This window comes from Carya illinoinensis, chromosome 9 (genome assembly GCF_018687715.1).
Source record: "Carya illinoinensis cultivar Pawnee chromosome 9, C.illinoinensisPawnee_v1, whole genome shotgun sequence".
Classification (NCBI taxonomy): domain Eukaryota; kingdom Viridiplantae; phylum Streptophyta; class Magnoliopsida; order Fagales; family Juglandaceae; genus Carya; species Carya illinoinensis.
In genome coordinates this window covers 26,222,335-26,241,176 of record NC_056760.1, presented here as the reverse complement: position 1 = coordinate 26,241,176, position 18,842 = coordinate 26,222,335, and positions in this window count along the sequence as shown.

Genomic DNA, 18,842 nt, shown 5'->3' with positions numbered 1-18,842 from the left:
CACATAAAGTAAAGAATTCGTCATATCCATTGGGTGATTAAGTTGGACCCGAATGACTTTTAATAGTTGTTCATAAAGTATTTTTAAGGGATACTATGTATTGTGACACATGGAAGGGAAATGTTCACTATAAAGAGCAATACCACCATGGTTCGTATATAGGATACCTTAACAGAATTAAGGGCATTATTTTGGCCATTTCAGTTTTACCTATTAAGTGAACCAAGTGGGAGAATGTTAGACTTTTGGTTTTCCTAGAAAACCTTTGTCTTCCCTAAAGTGGTTCACTTCATCTAAGATGATACACTTCATCTATCAAGCATAGGTAATTGCCCTTCATAAATAAAGTGGTGACCCTTGCTATTTTGTGATGGATGGAATAATGAGGGTAGCCTAAAGGTTGTAGGAGTAATAAATGAGGGTCCCTAGTCTTGCCTATATAAAGGGGCTTGTGTTTTCCATTAGACTCACCCAAAAAAGTTCTAAGGCAAAAGACTAGAAGTCCCTTCCCTGCAAAATCTCTAGTCTCTTTTGTAGATTTGAAGTTTTCCAGTTATCAAGCACAAATGGCCGGAGGTAAAAGATCTTATAGATCTTTTTATTCATTATAGCTTTTTCTTACAGCTTCTTCACCCAAATCTCTGAATTACGGTGCCTTCAAAACTGGTGCCGCAATTGGTGGCGGGGGCGAACACCAATGTTTTTGTTGTTTCAAGAAATTCCCGACCCTAAAGTCGTTGTGCGGGCACATGAGGTTCCATCCCCAGAGAAACTGGAAGGGGATTCGGCCTTCTGATCCGAGTAGTACTGCTTTCTCAGCGGCCCATCAAGATCGAACTGGACTCTTACCCAAGTGGTCCAGAACTGGTAGGAGAGGCCGAAATAGTCTTGCATTAATCGATCTACCTTTTCAGCCTGACAACACCTCAACGACTTTTCGCCTTGACCCAACGACTATCGTGGCATCTACTCATATTCCGACGTCTGTACTTCGGACGCAAGATCTGTCAGAGGAGCAAAAACATTTGATCAGAATTGAAAAAGTGGAGAACCAGACTCAATTCCTATTTTCTGAACGTGTTGCCTCAAGCAAGCAGATGATGGAGTCACAACCGGAGAGTAAAAGCTATTCTCGATTGATGATTGATGGCAAAGGGTGTTGGACGCAAGCAAGTACAGCATCGGATGAAAGCAAAAGTTCCAGCAGTTCTAGAGTTCCGTCAAAAAAAGCAACCGAATGCAAGTACGAGTTTGAGCAGTTACCCATTGATCTCAAGGAACCGAATCTCAATGTTCATGAGAGAAATGAGAAGATGATCATGGCAATGAATATGGAGATGATGAGGATGAATAATTGGAAGCCACAACTGAGACCTTTTGAACCTCAGATTCAGAAAAAGATACGAAAGAAGGCATATGAATGTACATACAAGACTAGTAGCAAAACATTCCAATCTTTTCAAGCTTTAGGAGGTCATAGGTCCGGCCATCACAAAGATCGTAACAGTACTAAAGCTGTGGAGACATCGATTGATATTCAACCAAAAAAGGATATTGCCAATCCCATGGTACAGGTTAAAGAAACAAAAGAGTTGGGAGAACATGCATCTTTGCACATATGCAACACATGCGACAAAAGTTACCCAACAGGTCAAGCTCTTGGTGGCCATAAGAAGCGACACTGGGCGGCGGCACGGTCAGCAGAATTAGCTCGAGCAAGCAGTAAAGCCAAGGCTGAAGACAGTGGGAGTACTACAGCTGCTCTTACATTTGTACAGTCGCCATTGCGAGATGGAGTAACTCAGGCTGCAGGTCGCAAAGTTCTGCACTTCGATCTCAACGAACCATATGTGGAAGAGGCTTAAAGCCGAGAACCGTGACCATATATATCTTCCTTTCTTGTATTAGTTTGGATCAAACTAATTAATTTGGATCAAGCAACTTAGATTTTTTGTTTAATTCTTGCCTAAAATATGTACGTATATATATATATATATCGCAATAATCGGTTAATTAATCTAGCTCTATGTTTCTTCGTTCTCAAGAAAGCCGGTAGTATATATTCAGTAAAAATATGTTGGCAAAAGTCAAGAAACTCCCATCATGCCAAAGAAAAGAATACACTGCCAATTTGAATTACCCCAAAAGCCCAATTTATAATCGTATCTTATTTATTTGCTTCTCTAATTTTTTTTTTCTCTTAATTCGTAAAGTTTTCAAATGATCAAACCAAATATTTAAAGACTTGGAAAAAATTAGATAATAATTAGATGAAAAAAATGATAAAATTAAGCATTTTCGTTTTGGTATTTTCGTATAGTAGTACTGATATATAATGCCTCAACTGGTTTTCCAGTAATATATATATATATATATATATATATATAAGAAATAAATATTATCTAATTAATTAATAATAAATTTGCAATATGGATCATTTTCATTCATCCTATAAATCAGTATATATATATAATGAATTCACTCGATCAATTTTATCTATTCTTTTCAATATGATCATTTAAATATTTTGCTTTATTCGTTGATCATAAAATATTATATATATATATATATATGTATATATATATATATTTATATTTAAAAGAGGATGACACTTCCGAATTTCATTGAAAGAAATCTTCAGTACTTATGGCATAGAAAACCTTATACATCACATCAACACCAAACCAATAACCCAATAAAACAAAACGTGTAAACTGCACAATCAAACAAAAAACCAATGAAATAATAACCACCATTAACGTTGAATATTCGGCAAACCCAATTTGTTCATCTAAATCATACCTCTCAAGGGATTGGGAAATAAATCGAAAACCTCAAACCTCCTTATTAACCCTTCCTCCCCACATCTTGTCAAAAAAATCTAGTTCCCTTTTTTATATTGATGAGTTACAGAAAAATCAATACCAGAAAGTGATTGAAGAATTGAATCCCAAGAGTCCCATGGGTACTAGACCGCGCATTGTCTAGCTTTAACCCAATCAACAACAATTTTAGAATCACACTCAATATCAATATGAATTAACCCAAACTCTTTGCACAACTAATCTATCCCTGCAAGTAGAGCTCTCATCTTAGCTTGATTATTATTACTGTGCCCAAACAATGATGAGAATACAGCAATGAAACATCCATTGCAATCCTGGATTACACCCCTTCCCCCACAACTACCACGATTTCCTCTACAACTCCCATCCACGTTGAGTTTTACACGACCCTTCAATGGCCTTTTCCATTTCACAACGCAAGGAACACGAGCAGATAAATCTCGAAAAGGAACCTTTAAAGCCTGTAGCTTTTTTAAGTTAGAATTAGAGATTGACAATGTTTTATTGACAAAGTTTTTAATACTGTCCATTATTTCCAAACGACCCTCCATCCGAGCTTTGCACCTAAGCAACCATAGTCTCCAAGTAATCACACTAGGCAAGAGACCAATCAGTGTCCCACGCAAAGAAGACTTCTTGGCATAGGCAAACTAGTGAGCCATACGAGACCTTCAACAGGATGCTTGCAAATTAGGGACACCCATCGCAACTTTAGCAAACGTTCAGACCATAGACACAACATCGCCTTTACTCAACACATGATCAGTAGTTTCTAGTTAGCTCGAACTGCAGCAATCGCACTTAAAAGCCATTGAAATTCCCACCGATTGTATTTTATCATCAAATAGTAGATAGTTAAATCTAGCCTTCCAACTACATATAGATATCTTTGTTGGCAAGAGGCCATGCCAAATCCAATCCATACCCTGCACCACTAGAGCCTTAACACGAATAATATCCCAAGCACTAGCTATTGAAAATTGACCATCACTATTAGACATCCAAATTAATGAATCCTTCCCCTCCTTACCCATTGCAATAGAAAGAATTATTTCATCAGCTTTTGTTTCCCCTGCCAATTCAATCAGTCTGTTCCTATCCCAAGCATCCTCCAACCATACATCTTTAATCCTCAAATGTGCATTTTGAATAGAGTCCGATTATTGGCATAGTGGACCACTAGCAAGCCAACGATCATACCAAAAATAGCCTCTCCCATCCTTCACCCTTAATTGTACATTATCTAACACTTCTGGTAAAACCTTAAGAATGGATCTCCACAACTGAGACCTTGCACGCACGGAAACAGCTAGAGAAATATAGCCATTTCTCACATATTTCTCAAGGTAAAAATTTGTCCATAACATGTCTATCAACAAAGGGTGCCAGCAAACTTTGAAGGTTGATAGACATGTCTCAAAAAATGGAAATTTCCTCCCTAAAATTTTTGGGAGACGAAAAAATTTTGTCTCAAAAAGTTTTCGGAGATGAAAATTGATTTTCGTCTTTGAAAAGTATTTTTAGGGATGAAATTGGGAGGAATCGGTCGAAACCGTTCGAACGAAAAATTTTTTTTGAGACAAAAAAATGTCGTCTCAGAATCAAGTTCGAACAAAAATATTTTTGTTCGAATAACATGAAATGTTAATTCGAACCAATAACCATATCTGACCAAGTCCGTTCGAACAAACAAGTTCGTAAGTGACTTTAGTTAAAAAAAAAATATTAACTGTTCAAACAAATAATCTATTTACAGAAATCTTCTGTTCAAACTGACTTTTAGAAATGAATTTATTCGAATGAGTATTTAATTGTTTGAACGAACGCATGGATTGTATTTTCCGGTAAGTTCGAATGGGTATATTTTTGTTCGAATGTGAATTTTTTGGTTCGAATGGATATGTTTTTGTTTGAATGTATGCATAAATAGTAATTTACCATTCGAACGGCATTGATCAAACAAAATGAAATTGATACTAATACAAATTGTAATCTATATATATCAATTGCTCAAATGTTTACAAACATCATAAATATTAAAGGCAATTAAAAAAAACTAAATGAATTATGATTGTGGTGGTAGTGGTGGTATAGGGTTTTGGGACATCATTAATTGAAATTGTTCAAACATTTTTTGGTTATTTAATTGTAGCCTCTCTTCTAATCTTGCTTCTAAATCTGCTGCATGATCTAATCGGGTCAGCAACTCTTTTTCCTTCGATCTTAATCGTTCTATCTCAAGTGCAGCTTCCTCTAATTTTTTAGTCTTGTCGTCATTCAATCTGGCTTTAGAAGATGATGAAAATGTTAAGGATGGCTTCACGCAACGTCCTAAGCCCCTCAAATATCCATAACGTGATCCAAGAACTTGAGAAAAGATTTGAATATCGTTGACAGATGATTCATCAGATGGATCCGCAACAGTGTCATTAAGAGATATCATCTTGTCCTGGAAAAAGAAAAACATTAAAATTAGTATATGTAACAAAAATATATTTAGACAATGAAATTAAACAAACTTAAACTTACATAATTTGTCTCTGCCTCAGGATTGCTCCAAACACCATCACGATGTTTATGTGTTTTAGCATACAATTGAATCAGATCATAATTAGTAGGATTTTCTTCTTGCTGCAAAATGAATTAATATCATAATTTATACGAAAAAAGTGTATATATTAAGATTTAATGGAGACAATAAGAACTAACCTTTTTTTTGATAAGCGATGAAAAGATCGAGAACCCGCGTGATGGTGTATCGTTGAATTTGATCTATTTGCTTTGTTCACTGTACTCCGTTTCTAAAAAAAAAGTATTATAATTTTTATTTAATACATCTATTATATATTATTAAAAAAATATAGTAGCGAAATTACCTGATAACCAGAATCTTCAAACAGATCATAAACTTTCTCCCATTCGTTTGGTGGCATTGCTTGGAATGGATTTTGACGCGCCTCTATCGTAGTACTGAACTTCTGATAGTGTGCATGACATTGACCTTTGTACCTCCGGAATGTATTCGACATTAGTTCTTTAATCGTTAGTCGATCCTCCCGCCGACCAAAATTTAGTTCAAACTCGTCCTTCAAAGAATTATAAACAATTAGTATAATTTCAAACATTCGCATTTAAATAAAAATGTTATACAAAGTAACTTATTACCAGACAACGATTTTTGTGTGGTCTTTCACATCTTGGGGGAACTTTAGCCTAGGAGGATATAGCCATCAGTGCATATGTGCGAGTAAGTGTACCAACATAAGAAGCAAGCCAAGCTGCCGAATCCCCAAAGCCACCGGTGTGATCATCAGATATATCAACTTTAATTTTACCCACTTTCCTTACTTTTTCTATGTAGACACCCCTTGTAATGCCTCTAACTCGGCGCTGGTTTACAACAGCTATATATACAAAAATTAAAGCATATATTTTAATTAAATTAATTTTATTTGAAAGATATACAGTGAAAAAATACATTGTTCTGGTTCTGGTGATGGTGGCCCACCATTGTTGGCAGGTGAAGCACATAGGGATTTGCTAAGTGGTGGGGATGGCTCACGTGTTCTTTTGCGTTTAGGAGGTATATCTGTTTGAAATTATATAAATTATTATTCAAACAAAATACATGAAATATTTTTATAAGAATTTTACCTACACAAATATCTGTTTGAAAATCATTCGGTATCAGTATTGCTAGACCAATCGCTCTCATCGTCAGTAGACACTTCAATTGATTCATGTTCTTCAATTACTTCGGGTTGAGCATCTTCTCTGCGCAATGAGACCATGTCATAATGGCTTAGATCAACAAATAGATTGATGCCTGATTCATTTTCTTGATATGCTTCTTCATGGTCTGGACTATCAACTTCTTCATGTGGTTTGTCTGTCTCTGGAATATAATCATATACATTTCTTGGCGCAAATTTCTCGACTATTCTCCATGGATTTTCGAACTCCGGATCATCTAAATAAAAAACTTGATTTGCTTGGCACGCGAGAACAAATGGGTCGTCCTCATACCATTTGCAAGATGTATTGACACTTACAAAATATTCATCCTTACACACTCCCAACCTAGGATTTGAGACATCCCACCAATTACATTTAAATAACCAGACCATATATCCCTCCTCATACTTTAATGCTATGATATCTTCCACAATTTCGTAAAAATCAATATTATTATCCCCATGGCTTCCTTCGACAACAACCCCACAATTTTGAGTTTTCCTATATCGTTCTCTATCTGCTATGTGAAATCTATATCCACGCACCAAACATCCTGAATATTGATAGTCCGCTTAGACGGACCACATGCCAAAGCATATACTTCTGGTGAGATTTCACCTGAATGTTCATTATATTTTGATGCAACCTACATAAATAAATTTTATTCTACTTATATCAATATCATATATAAATATGATGACACCTACAAATTAAATAAAGTTTAAAATACTTTCAAGCATAATTTTTTCCCGAATAATACTGTATGTTCAAACCATGAGGCAAATTCTTCTTTGTGCGTCTTTTCTACGTCAGTCACACCTTTCGTGCGAAGTAGTTGTATATGTTTGCTGCATATGTTAATGTGAGTTATTAATTTGTATCAATATATACTATATTATTAGAAATGCACTTAATACTACTGCCAAATTAGATGATCATCACGAACCTCAAATACTGTCCAATCTCTTCACAATTATTTAAGACATACTATCGAGCTCTTTCAAACTCTCGCCCACATAGGCCATAGCCCCCTTGTGCACCTATAGGCTGTACTTTCTGGAAAAACACGGTAAATGCTGACGAAACTCCCATTTGTCCACCTTCATAATTTCAATCCGGTCTCGTAAATCTAGTATCAACCCCACGAAAATACATTGAATAAAATGTATGCCACTCATTATGAATATATGACTCTACGATCGATCCTTACGGACGAGCCTTATTCCCCACAGATCGCTTAACTTTTCCCAAAAACCGTTCAATAGGATACATCCATCTATACTGAAAGGGGCCAGCAACTAAAGCCTCACGAGGGAGATGCACAGCCAAATGAACCATTACATCAAAGAATGAAGGCGGGTACAAACTCTCCAATTTACACAATATCAATGCAATGTCAGCTTCCATTTTTAATAAGGCATCAACTTTCAACGTTCTACTGCAAATATTTCTGAAAAATCACCCTAATTCTGTGATAGCTGTACGAACATCTGGAGTAAGCTTTCTGCACACACCAACTGGCAACAATCGCTGTAAAAATATATGGCAGTCGTGACTTTTTAGACCAGTTATCTTCCAATCATGAGGTCGGACACATCTTGACATGTTCGAAGCATAACCATCGGGTAATTTGATTGTCATGAACCAATCACAGAATTTCTTTCTCTCATCACTTGAAAGTGTATACCATCCAAGGGGCATATAAGCTGATGACCCAGTATCTTGCAAATGCAACTCTGATCTGATTCCCAACTCTTTTAAATCTTTACTAGAGTTGACTATATCTTTTACTTTTTCTTGTATTGACATCAGGGTAACCAAAATATTCTCACATATATTTTTTTCAATGTGCATTACGTCTAGATTGTGACGCAGTGTTAAGGTAGACCAGTATGGCAACTAAAAAAAAATACTTTTTTTGGTCCAATTCGATTCTACTGCTTGTCTTTTCCTCTTTCGGCATCTTGCATTCTTTCCAAATCTGTTGTCTGGGACATCTGCCAATTGAGTGAGAATATCACTGCCAGAATACTCTGGCGGTGATGACCTACGATCAACCGTTCCATCAAACATTACCCTATTGTTTCGCCATCTATGATCATGAGGTAGATATCGACGGTGTCCCATGAAACATAATTTCCGGCCATTCGTTAACCACTGAGACTGTGTATCTTTGTTACAAACAGGACAAGCCATTTTTCCCTTTGTGCTCCACCCAGACAAGTTCCCGTATGCCGGAAAATCATTTATTGTCCAAAGTACTGCAGCATGCATTTTGAATTCACGCGAAGCAGCCACATCATATGTATTGACACCCTGTTCCCACAACTCTTTCAACTCTTCCATCATTGGCTGCAAATATACATCTATTTCATTTCCTGGTGACCTTGGCCCTGGAATCAATAGAGTCATCATAAAATAAGGATCCTTCATACACTTCCATGGTGGCAAATTATAAGGCATTACTATGACAAGCCAAGTGCTATGAGAAGTGCTAATGTTGCCAAATGGATTAAAGCCATCAGTTGCTAAACCAAGACGTACATTGCGAGGTTCTTCAACAAATCATGGATACTCGTCATCAAATTTCTTCCATTGTAAGGAATCTGCAGGATGAGTGAGAAATTGACCATTTTGAACTCTTTCTGTATGATGCCAAGTCATATCTTTCATAGTCATCTGGGAAGTAAATAATCTTTGAAGTCGAGGAATAAGTGAAAAATGTCTTAGCACTTTCTGGGGTACATTACGCTTATCTGATGTCCATCTTGACTCAAGACACACGGGACATGATTCACATTCTGCATATTGCTTCCAGAAGAGAACACAATCATTCTTACATGCATGGATGATATTATAATCAAATCCTAACCCTCGCTTCAATTTCTTTGCTTCATAAAAATTTCGAGGTACTACGTTATCCTTTGGTAGAGCCTCTTTAAATAATTCAAGCAGCATATCGATAGCTTTTGCAGAAATACGATAAATAGACTTTATATGGAGCAACCTTACAGTGAACGACAACTTGTATGACGGGTGCACCCTTTGTACAATTCTTGTTGTGCATCCTCCCACAATGATCCAAAGTCTTCATTTCCCTCAAATGACTGGGTAGATGTTCCTTCTCCAAACCTGGCACCAAATATGCCTGCACCAAGATCTCCTAACATTTCAGTCATATCTTCTCCATTATCATAACTATCATAAGAAATATCAACATTTATGTCCTCCGTGTCGATCTCGTTACATTCATCCATCTGGTTGAGATGACTACCAAATCTAACTCATTGGGAAAATGGTTCTCCATGTAAAACCCAATGTGAATATTTAGAATCAATTCCATTTACGAATAAATGATCCTCCACAGCCGTCATATTATTTGAACTAAGGTTTTTGCACTTCTTGCATGGGCATCTTATAAATCCTCGACTATCAACACTCCCACAAGCAAATTCTAAGAAAGACTTCACCCTTTGTGCATATTGTTTATAGTCTCGACTAAGTCTATCTCCCAACAACATCCAACTCTTATCCATCTATAAAAGAAAACCCAAATCATGGGATAAACACTATCATTCAACCATTACAATACACATGTTTAATTAATCCATACTTTTAAGGAAGTTGGTCCTATCCCATTCGAGAGACTATCACTTATATTGCATATATACTCAGTCTAAAACTCGTATGTTAGTAAAAATTTCGGCAGCATTTCCCTACAATTCTCCAAGTATGCTAGTCACGATAAGTCGTCAACCCTATTCATGAGCCGAGAAACTTATGAACTACATATTCGAAAAATGTAGGAAAATGCTAAACCAAAATTTAAATTGACTAATACAGGAGTTTTAACTAAGTATATATGCCATATAGATGATAGAATCCCAAACTGTCCAGTTTGGACAATTTAAGAGTTATACCCAAATATTCTTTAAGAGAATATTTGGCCACAACTTTCGAACGGGTCTAAGGTTTAACTGCATGTAAAATAGCTACAAAATCCAAACACTCAGTAATAAACATAACAAGCATACATAACAAATACATGGGAAGATTACATTACAAGTATACATGATGGGCCATTAAAGATTTTGAAATATTTAATACTTGAGTACTTACTTATGTTCAAATATTTAATTATAATTTTTTAATTAAATATCTTATTATTATATTTGGAGTATTAAGCTATTTAATTAAACACTATCATAGATATAATTAATTATACATTATGTATTAATCATCTTAATTAATACTTGAGTACTTACTTATGTTCAAATATTTAATTATAATTTTTTAATTAACTATCTTATTATTATATTTGGAGTATTAACTGCTATTTAATTATCACTACAAATAATAAGTATTTAATTGATACTGTTCGAACAAATATTCTATAAGTTCGAATGGAACGCTGGTCGAGTTATATTCTGTTCGAACAAATAAAAATACATTTGAACGGTATTCAAAGTGTTCGAATTAAACCAACCCAGAAATCAGTCACAAAACAGAGCACAAAACTGAACCACAAAACACAATTTTCACATTCATGATGTCATATTTCAATACAACACATCGAAAACTATATGAATATCCCTAAATATGATTATTAAACAACTTAGAAAACTAATAAAACTTACCTCTTGTACTAGCAATTCAAATTTCAGTCAATCCACAATACTTATATATACATAAAACACATTAAACTGTTGTTCTATCCCAACAAATAAATACAACAAATATTAAGATATTTGTAAACGAAAATCGGAATGAAAAATACAAAAAAAAAAAAAAACAACTTACCTCTTGTAATTCTTCTTTCTCTCTCAAGAATCTCTTCTCTCTCAATGCTTTCAAGCTCTCTCTCTCTCCACAACACTCTCTCACAGCCTTTGCCACGCTCTCTCTCCTTTTCACAATCTTTAATCCGAGTGAAAATGAAGTGAAAGGATCGGATTAATAGTATGTGCATTTCCGTTCAAACTAAATTTTTATAAGTTCGAATGCGAAAATCCAAAAACCGCTAATTTTTCCCACAATTTTTTCCGTTCGAATTAATATTTTTCCAGTTCGAACAAAAAAAGGAATATTCTCCATCATATACCGATAATTTGGCGCAAATTTTTCCTCCAAACAAAAAAAATTCGTTCGAACATGAATTATCTCTATTTGAACTGATATTATATTAGTTCGAACAGATAATTAGATAAATATATAACTATATACATAATACACCCAATATTATTATGTGTATACGTAAAAATTATATACACTATATAATACTAAGTGTCACTAATATCATAATACTAAGTTTCTTATCAATCTATAATATTAAGTATTTAAAATAGTATAATATTTTATTTACAATCACTAATAGTGTTATACTTATAGTTAGTATCACTATAAGTATAATACTAAGTGATATTAAAGTATAGATAGCATCAAAATATGAAAACTAATAATACTGTAATATTTTATAATATAGTCCAAGTACTTGGTTTATTATTAATATACAAACTAAATATATTAGAAATATGTTTCTTATACTTATAATTAATGCAATTTTTTACAATATACTTACTATACTTACTTTATAATGCAATGCTTTACACAATACTATTTTATACTCATCTAATGCATAATATATATACTATTACATATATATATATATATATACTAGTTACTTACAATATATATAAGTAACTAGTATAAAACTCTATACTATCTATATATAGTTATCTAATATATATTATATATACTATTGAGAAATTTTTTATTAGTACTAATACTAGTATTATATATTAGTATTATTAATATAAAACGTATTGTTTTACCTCTTGTACTTATATATATTTTTATGAAGTATTATATAATTCATTCGAACTTATACCCTTTTAGTTCGAACTGATTATACTTCCATTCGAACGAAATTACGTTATTTAAGCCGCGAACCAGTTTATTCTCCATTCATTTTGTGCCTTATCTCATTCGAACTTACTATTCGATTCCTCCGCTGTTAGCAGCCACAACGCCGCCACCAACTCCGACCAACTTCTCAAATCTCCTAAAACAAAAGGTATGGGTTAAATGAGTTTTATTTTTATTAGTTTTTTAGTTAGTTTTGGGGGGGTCAGATTTTGAATCAATCCGGCTCCATTTTGTTGTTTTGGGGCCAAATGACACAACGTTAATCGGTAGAAATGATGGGGATTTACTCCTAAATCATTTCTACCGATTAAAATATTGGATTCCTTGTGAAAAATGAATGTGTCGGTTCGGGACTAAGTCGACTCAGCCATGTCTGTTTGGCTCAGGTCCGTTTGAATGAATATAAATTCCATTCGAATGAAAGTCAAGTCCATTCGAATTAAATTCAGGTTCATTCGAGTGGAATATAATTTTATTCGAATGGAGTTTAGGCTCATTTGAATGGAGTTATCTGAGGTCATTCGAATTAATTTTATGTTGATTTGAATGAATATAATTTAATTCGAATGGAATTAAAGGCCATTCGAATAAGCAGTTGTCAAACATGACAGCACAACATCATCATTCCTCTAATTCACTTTAATTAGATCACATATATATTTTATACATCAACAGTATACTAATGGCAAGCAGCAGAGGAAGAAAACGTTCCAGACCCCAGACAATCGAAAGTACCTCCGCAGCTCCTTCTCAGCCGGCTGTGAGGCCTAAACTAGTTGAGCGGGAGATCATTCTAGGTGACTTCCGTGACCTCACTTGGGAGGGGCGGAGCATACATGACATCATCACCGATCGTGGATGGACCCTGATCTGTCAACAGAGGGGCATAGCATATCTTGAGATGGTCGGTGAGTTTTACCGTGCCATGGGTGAGCAGTCTGGTGATGCTCTGCTATAACTTAGTAGTCCGGGAAGTGAGTATTATATTCTCTCCCCGCGTTATTGCTGAGTTTCTAGATTTGCGGCGAGAGCCCGGTTCCTATCCTACAGCAGCAACAGCGAGAGCAGCAACTGCACCATTTGGAGAGGACACAACAGTCGCATCCTCATCGCCAGCGCCGGATGTACAAACCGCAGAGCTGGATGCTAGCTCGGATGATAGTGAGAGCGGTGATGAGGTACCTGATGATGGTCTCACAGACAATCAGGTTCGTGACCTAGTGCGAGACCCTGAGGCTCCTCCATATGATGACAGTAAAGTGATCTGATAGGCCGACTGTATAGCATTTTTAAGAATGCTTAATTTGATTGTCGGGTATAACATTGTTCCGAAAAAATACAAGACTGATTTTGGGATCGAGCGGGCCAAATTTTTGTTACGGTTAGCACGTAGGGAGCCGATTGATCTGGCATTATATTTCTTCCTCCGCATTTGCACAGACTTACGCTATTCGGGTGGAGGTAGTCTACCATTTGCACTTTTGATATCTAACCTCTTACTTCATTTAGGGGTTATAGTGACTTTGACTGAGCGGAGGTCGCCACAGATGGGGCCCGTTAACAAGATCACAGTCAGTAAGAGCAAGGGTCACTTGTCGAAGACTCGTGCAGTCCTACAGGATCAGCCTCCGCCTACTGATCCAGCTTCTACTGCTGCTGCCCCTATTGAGAGACACTCTGCTGGGGCTACTTCGGATGAGGTACGAGCTATATTGGCAGAGCACCGCGATATTTTATTGAGGGACTTCATTCAGCCCATGATGGAGAAGTTTAAGGAGCTAGAAGGACGCTTGCAAACTTTAGAGGAGGATTTTGATTTATCTAATAAATAAATATTGTTAGTAATTTTTTTACTTTTTTTATGTTGTATAGAACTTCTAACTCATTTTGGAATGTAATTAATGCAGTATAGTTTTTATTTTTAGTATTTGCTAGCCTCTTTATTGTTAATTATATTTTTTTCTCATTATACTTAGTGTTTACGATAATTGAAAAAATGACACTATCTATAAATTAATATTTAGTTAACTAAAATATTTTTAAATTAATTACATAAAATTAATTTATGAATTTGTAAATATTTTAATTCATTGTAAATCATAATATATAATATATAGAACTTTTTATTTACTTTGGAAATGATAAAAAATTAATAGAAAAAATATGTATTTTTACAATTTTAACAATATATCTTTTCAATTAAATAATACCGTTCGAACACGCTAATACTCATTCGAACAAATAATATTGCATTCAAATTAATTAATTTTCTGTTCGAATTAAATTTCATTAGTTCGAACGGTATAAATTTTTGGAGACGACCTAATTCGTCTCAGAATCTCCAGCTCGAACTACTATGTTTTAGTTCGAACGGATTTATAAGGTTTTCCATGTTTTGAGACGAAATTAAAAAAATTTCATCTCAGAAAAGTACTTTTAGGGACGAAATTAATTTCATCCCTAAAAATTAAATTTCTTGTAGTGAGAACTGCAAGTAAGTGAGTAGCCATGCTTGAAAGAGCATGTCTAAGTAGATGGAGCCTACCATCTTGAGAAAGGAGTTCAAATTTCCAATCCACCACTTTCCTTCTTATTGTGTTCACCAAAGGCTCCAAATCACAAACTTTAAGATGCCCTACTACAATAGGAGCCCCAAGATAAATCACCGGGAATGAGCCCTCAACAAAATCAGTCAATCGCATCAAACTCCGTCTCCTACTCATAGAAATATGCTTAGAAAAGAAAATTGCAGATTTTTCTTTACTAATCAATTGCATTGACCATTTCTCATAAATTCCAAAAATCTATATAAGGCATCGTACAAATCTCTTCTTGCCATTAACAAAAACCAATAGGTCATTTGCATAAAGTAAATGAGAAATCAAATGTGCACCTATAGGATGCGAGAAACTTCAAATCCTCCCCTCTCCAAAATTCTACCTCAGAAGCCGAGATAGAATCTCCTTTATAAGAATAAAAAAAAAAAAAAAAGGAGACAAAGGATCTCCTTGTCTGAGACCCCTTGTTGGCGCCCTCGTTGGCTTGAAAAAAGATTCTTGTATGTCCCATTCATCATAACTGAAAACCATGACAATCTCACACACCCCTCCACAAGTCTACAAAATGATTTGCAAAACCAAAGGCTAAAAGGACCTTCATCAGAAATCCCCAGTCAACTCTGTCATATGCTTTTGCCATGTCAATTTTTACCATAATGTTTCCTCCTGTAGTTTTTTTATGAAGTGAATGAACCATTTATTGTGCCAAAGTAATGTTCTCAAAAATACTTCGCTCCATAATAAAAGCTCATTGCTCTTGTGAAATAAGCAAAGGAAGAAACCGAGTCATTCTTTGAACCAAAATCTTAGAAAAGGTTTTATAAGCCATGGAGCAAAAACTAATAGGACGGAACTTTTCAAAGCTCTTAGGGTCTTGCACCTTTGGAATAAGAACAATATATGAAAAAGAATAAAACAATGGTAGATCAGTACCTTGAGAAAAACCTTTTACCACTTCTACCAAGGCCTCATTCACAATTTCCCAACAACTCAAGAAAAACTCCGACCCAAAACCATCCAGCTGCACCTCCTTCCTTTGTTCCCAAGTGCCAAGCTCTGACTTGGTGAGCTAGAATTCCTCTTCCAATTTAGAAGAAAACCCCACCTGCAATTGATGTTCCAATGACTCCACCTGCACCTCAAGCTTCTTAATGTGATGGTCCACTTGTCCAAAAACCTGTCGATTCCAAGCTGAAGAGCTAACTTTTAGAAGACCCCTATGATGTATTTTGATTTCATAATTAATTCAATATCTTGCATGAAGTTGTGGGAGAAATATGACATTGGTATAACAGCCCGTACATAAAATGATATTCTGATTATATGTTTCAGTGTGAGGGTGTTATTAATCTAGTGGACTTTTTTAAAGAGACTCGATGGTCAAAGAAGAAGAATAGGTTTATGACGAACATGACTAAAGAGTTGTATGTGAGTTATATGTGCTACTCAGCAGTTTTAGTACATAATTAAGCTTTCTATTGTAATTGGATTGGAAATCTCACACTTTCCTTAAATCTATTATGGTATAATTTAATTAATGAAACTAAATATCATGTTCAAATTATTATTTTAAAAGGATAACATGGTGGAGAAGCTAAATCGGATGAAACCGGCAAAGCGCACGAAGAAGGTAGTGGCAAAAGTGTACAGGGAGGTCCTAGGGAGAAGATCACAATATGAAAGAGGATTAGGAGAGAAGCTGATGCCCTTAATATTATGAAGAGGGCAAAGTGGTGAAGATGAAGGTGTATTGTCAGAGGATGCACAATTTTACAAGGTGCGGTTTGAGATACTAAAGGCAAATGTCCAGGAAATGTTGGTAAAGCAAGTGGAGTTTGATAAATTTATGACACACACACAGTTACAACAGCTTTCTTAGGGAGTTTCTGAGGTAGACTCCAGGAGCTATTTAACTTTGGTACACATCACTTATTGGGACTTTTTGAGTTTTGAGAAGCAGCGGGGTAAAGTACTAGTGTTGACTTCTGATGAATTTTGTAGGTGGCTTTCTAGAGCCATGGTTGGGTGGTTGCCCTATTAAAAGATAAGGAATAAATATTCTAGGAACTAGCACTACAATGCCAGTCATTACTAGCACTTATACAGCCATTGACAAAAGGGACTGCGGAGTAAGTATTGTAAGAGGAAAGGAAATACACACAGATTTGTGTGTATTTCCTTTCTGGTTACTGATTTTGTTGAAAGGACTAGACATGAAGTTGTTGAAAGAGGAGGGATCCTTATTCTGTTAAAGGAATTGGATACAGTATGTTCTGGTGACTAGCACTACAATGACATTCTAATCTTAGCTCTTATGCAGCCTAAGTAGGAGGAGGGGAAATATTGTGCATTGTGAGTATTGAATGGCAATGTCAGTACACATACATACATCATAGGAGAAATAGGCTATACTAAAATGCTGGACTAGCCATGGATAGTATCAAGAGGGACACTTGTTTGGCATACTACTTGTGGTTACATACACGTATGTATGGCGATGTGGGGGCAACGACCTGAAAAATAGGTAGCGTTCAAACACTATACAGACTAGTATGGTAATAATGTTGGCAAGTTAGATATTGTGTTTTGGGCAAGTTAGGTATTGTGTTTTGGGTTGCTTTATTCAGTTCACATTGTCAGAGGATGCACAGCTTTACAAGGCTCAATTTGAGGCACTAAAGGCAAATGTCCAAATGTTGGTAAAGCATGTGGAGTTTGATAAATTTATGACATACACATAGTCACAACAGCTGCCACATGGAGTCTCTGAGTAAGACTCCAGGAGCTATTTAACTTTGGTACACATCACTTTTTAGGATTTTTTGAGTTTTGATAAGCAACAGGGTAAAGTACTAGTGTTAACTTCTAATGTATTTTGTAAGTGGCTTTCTAGAGCCATGGTTGGATGGTTGCCCTATTAAAAGATAAGGATTGAATATTCTAGGAACTAGCACTACAATGCCAGTCATTATTAGCACTTATACAATCATTGACAAAAGGGACTGCGGCGTAAGTATTGTAAGAGGAAAGGAAATACACATAGATCATTCTGATTCTGTTGAAAGGAAATAAACACAAATCAGGTTACTGATTCTGTTGAAAGGACTAGACATGAAGTTGTTGAAAGAGGAATGATCCTTATTCAGTTAAAGGAATCGATACAGTATGTTCTGGTTACTAGCACTACAGTGGCATTCTAATCTTAGCACTTATGCAGCCTAAGTACGAGGAGGGGAAATATTGTGCATTGTAAGTATTGAATGGTAATGTCAGTACACATACATACATCATAGGGAAAATAGGCTATACTAAAATGCTAGAGTAGCCATGGATAGTATCAAGAGGGACACTTGTTTGGCATACTACTTGTGGTTACATACGTGCATGTATAGCGATGTGGGGGCAACGACTTGAAAAATAGGTAGCTTTCAAAACACTACATAGACTAGTATGGTAATGATGTTGGCAAGTTAGGTATTGTGTTTTGGGTTGCTTTATTCAGTTCACATTGTCATATGGTGTGTAAACTCCAATATCATTTTAGTTTTATAATAGTGGGTAGCGACAAGCCAATATTGCTTTTAGTTAATATATTGGCTTGTGATCAACACCTTATAATTTCAGTTGAGGTCTTATAATATGTTAGAAGATGGCCAGTGGTAGGTGGATATATAGATAAGGATTTATATTATTAAAGAGGGCAGCAAGGAGAACTATTATATGGTAGCACTTGCATTCAAAACTACCAATAATGAAGCGGAATATGAAACCCTAATTG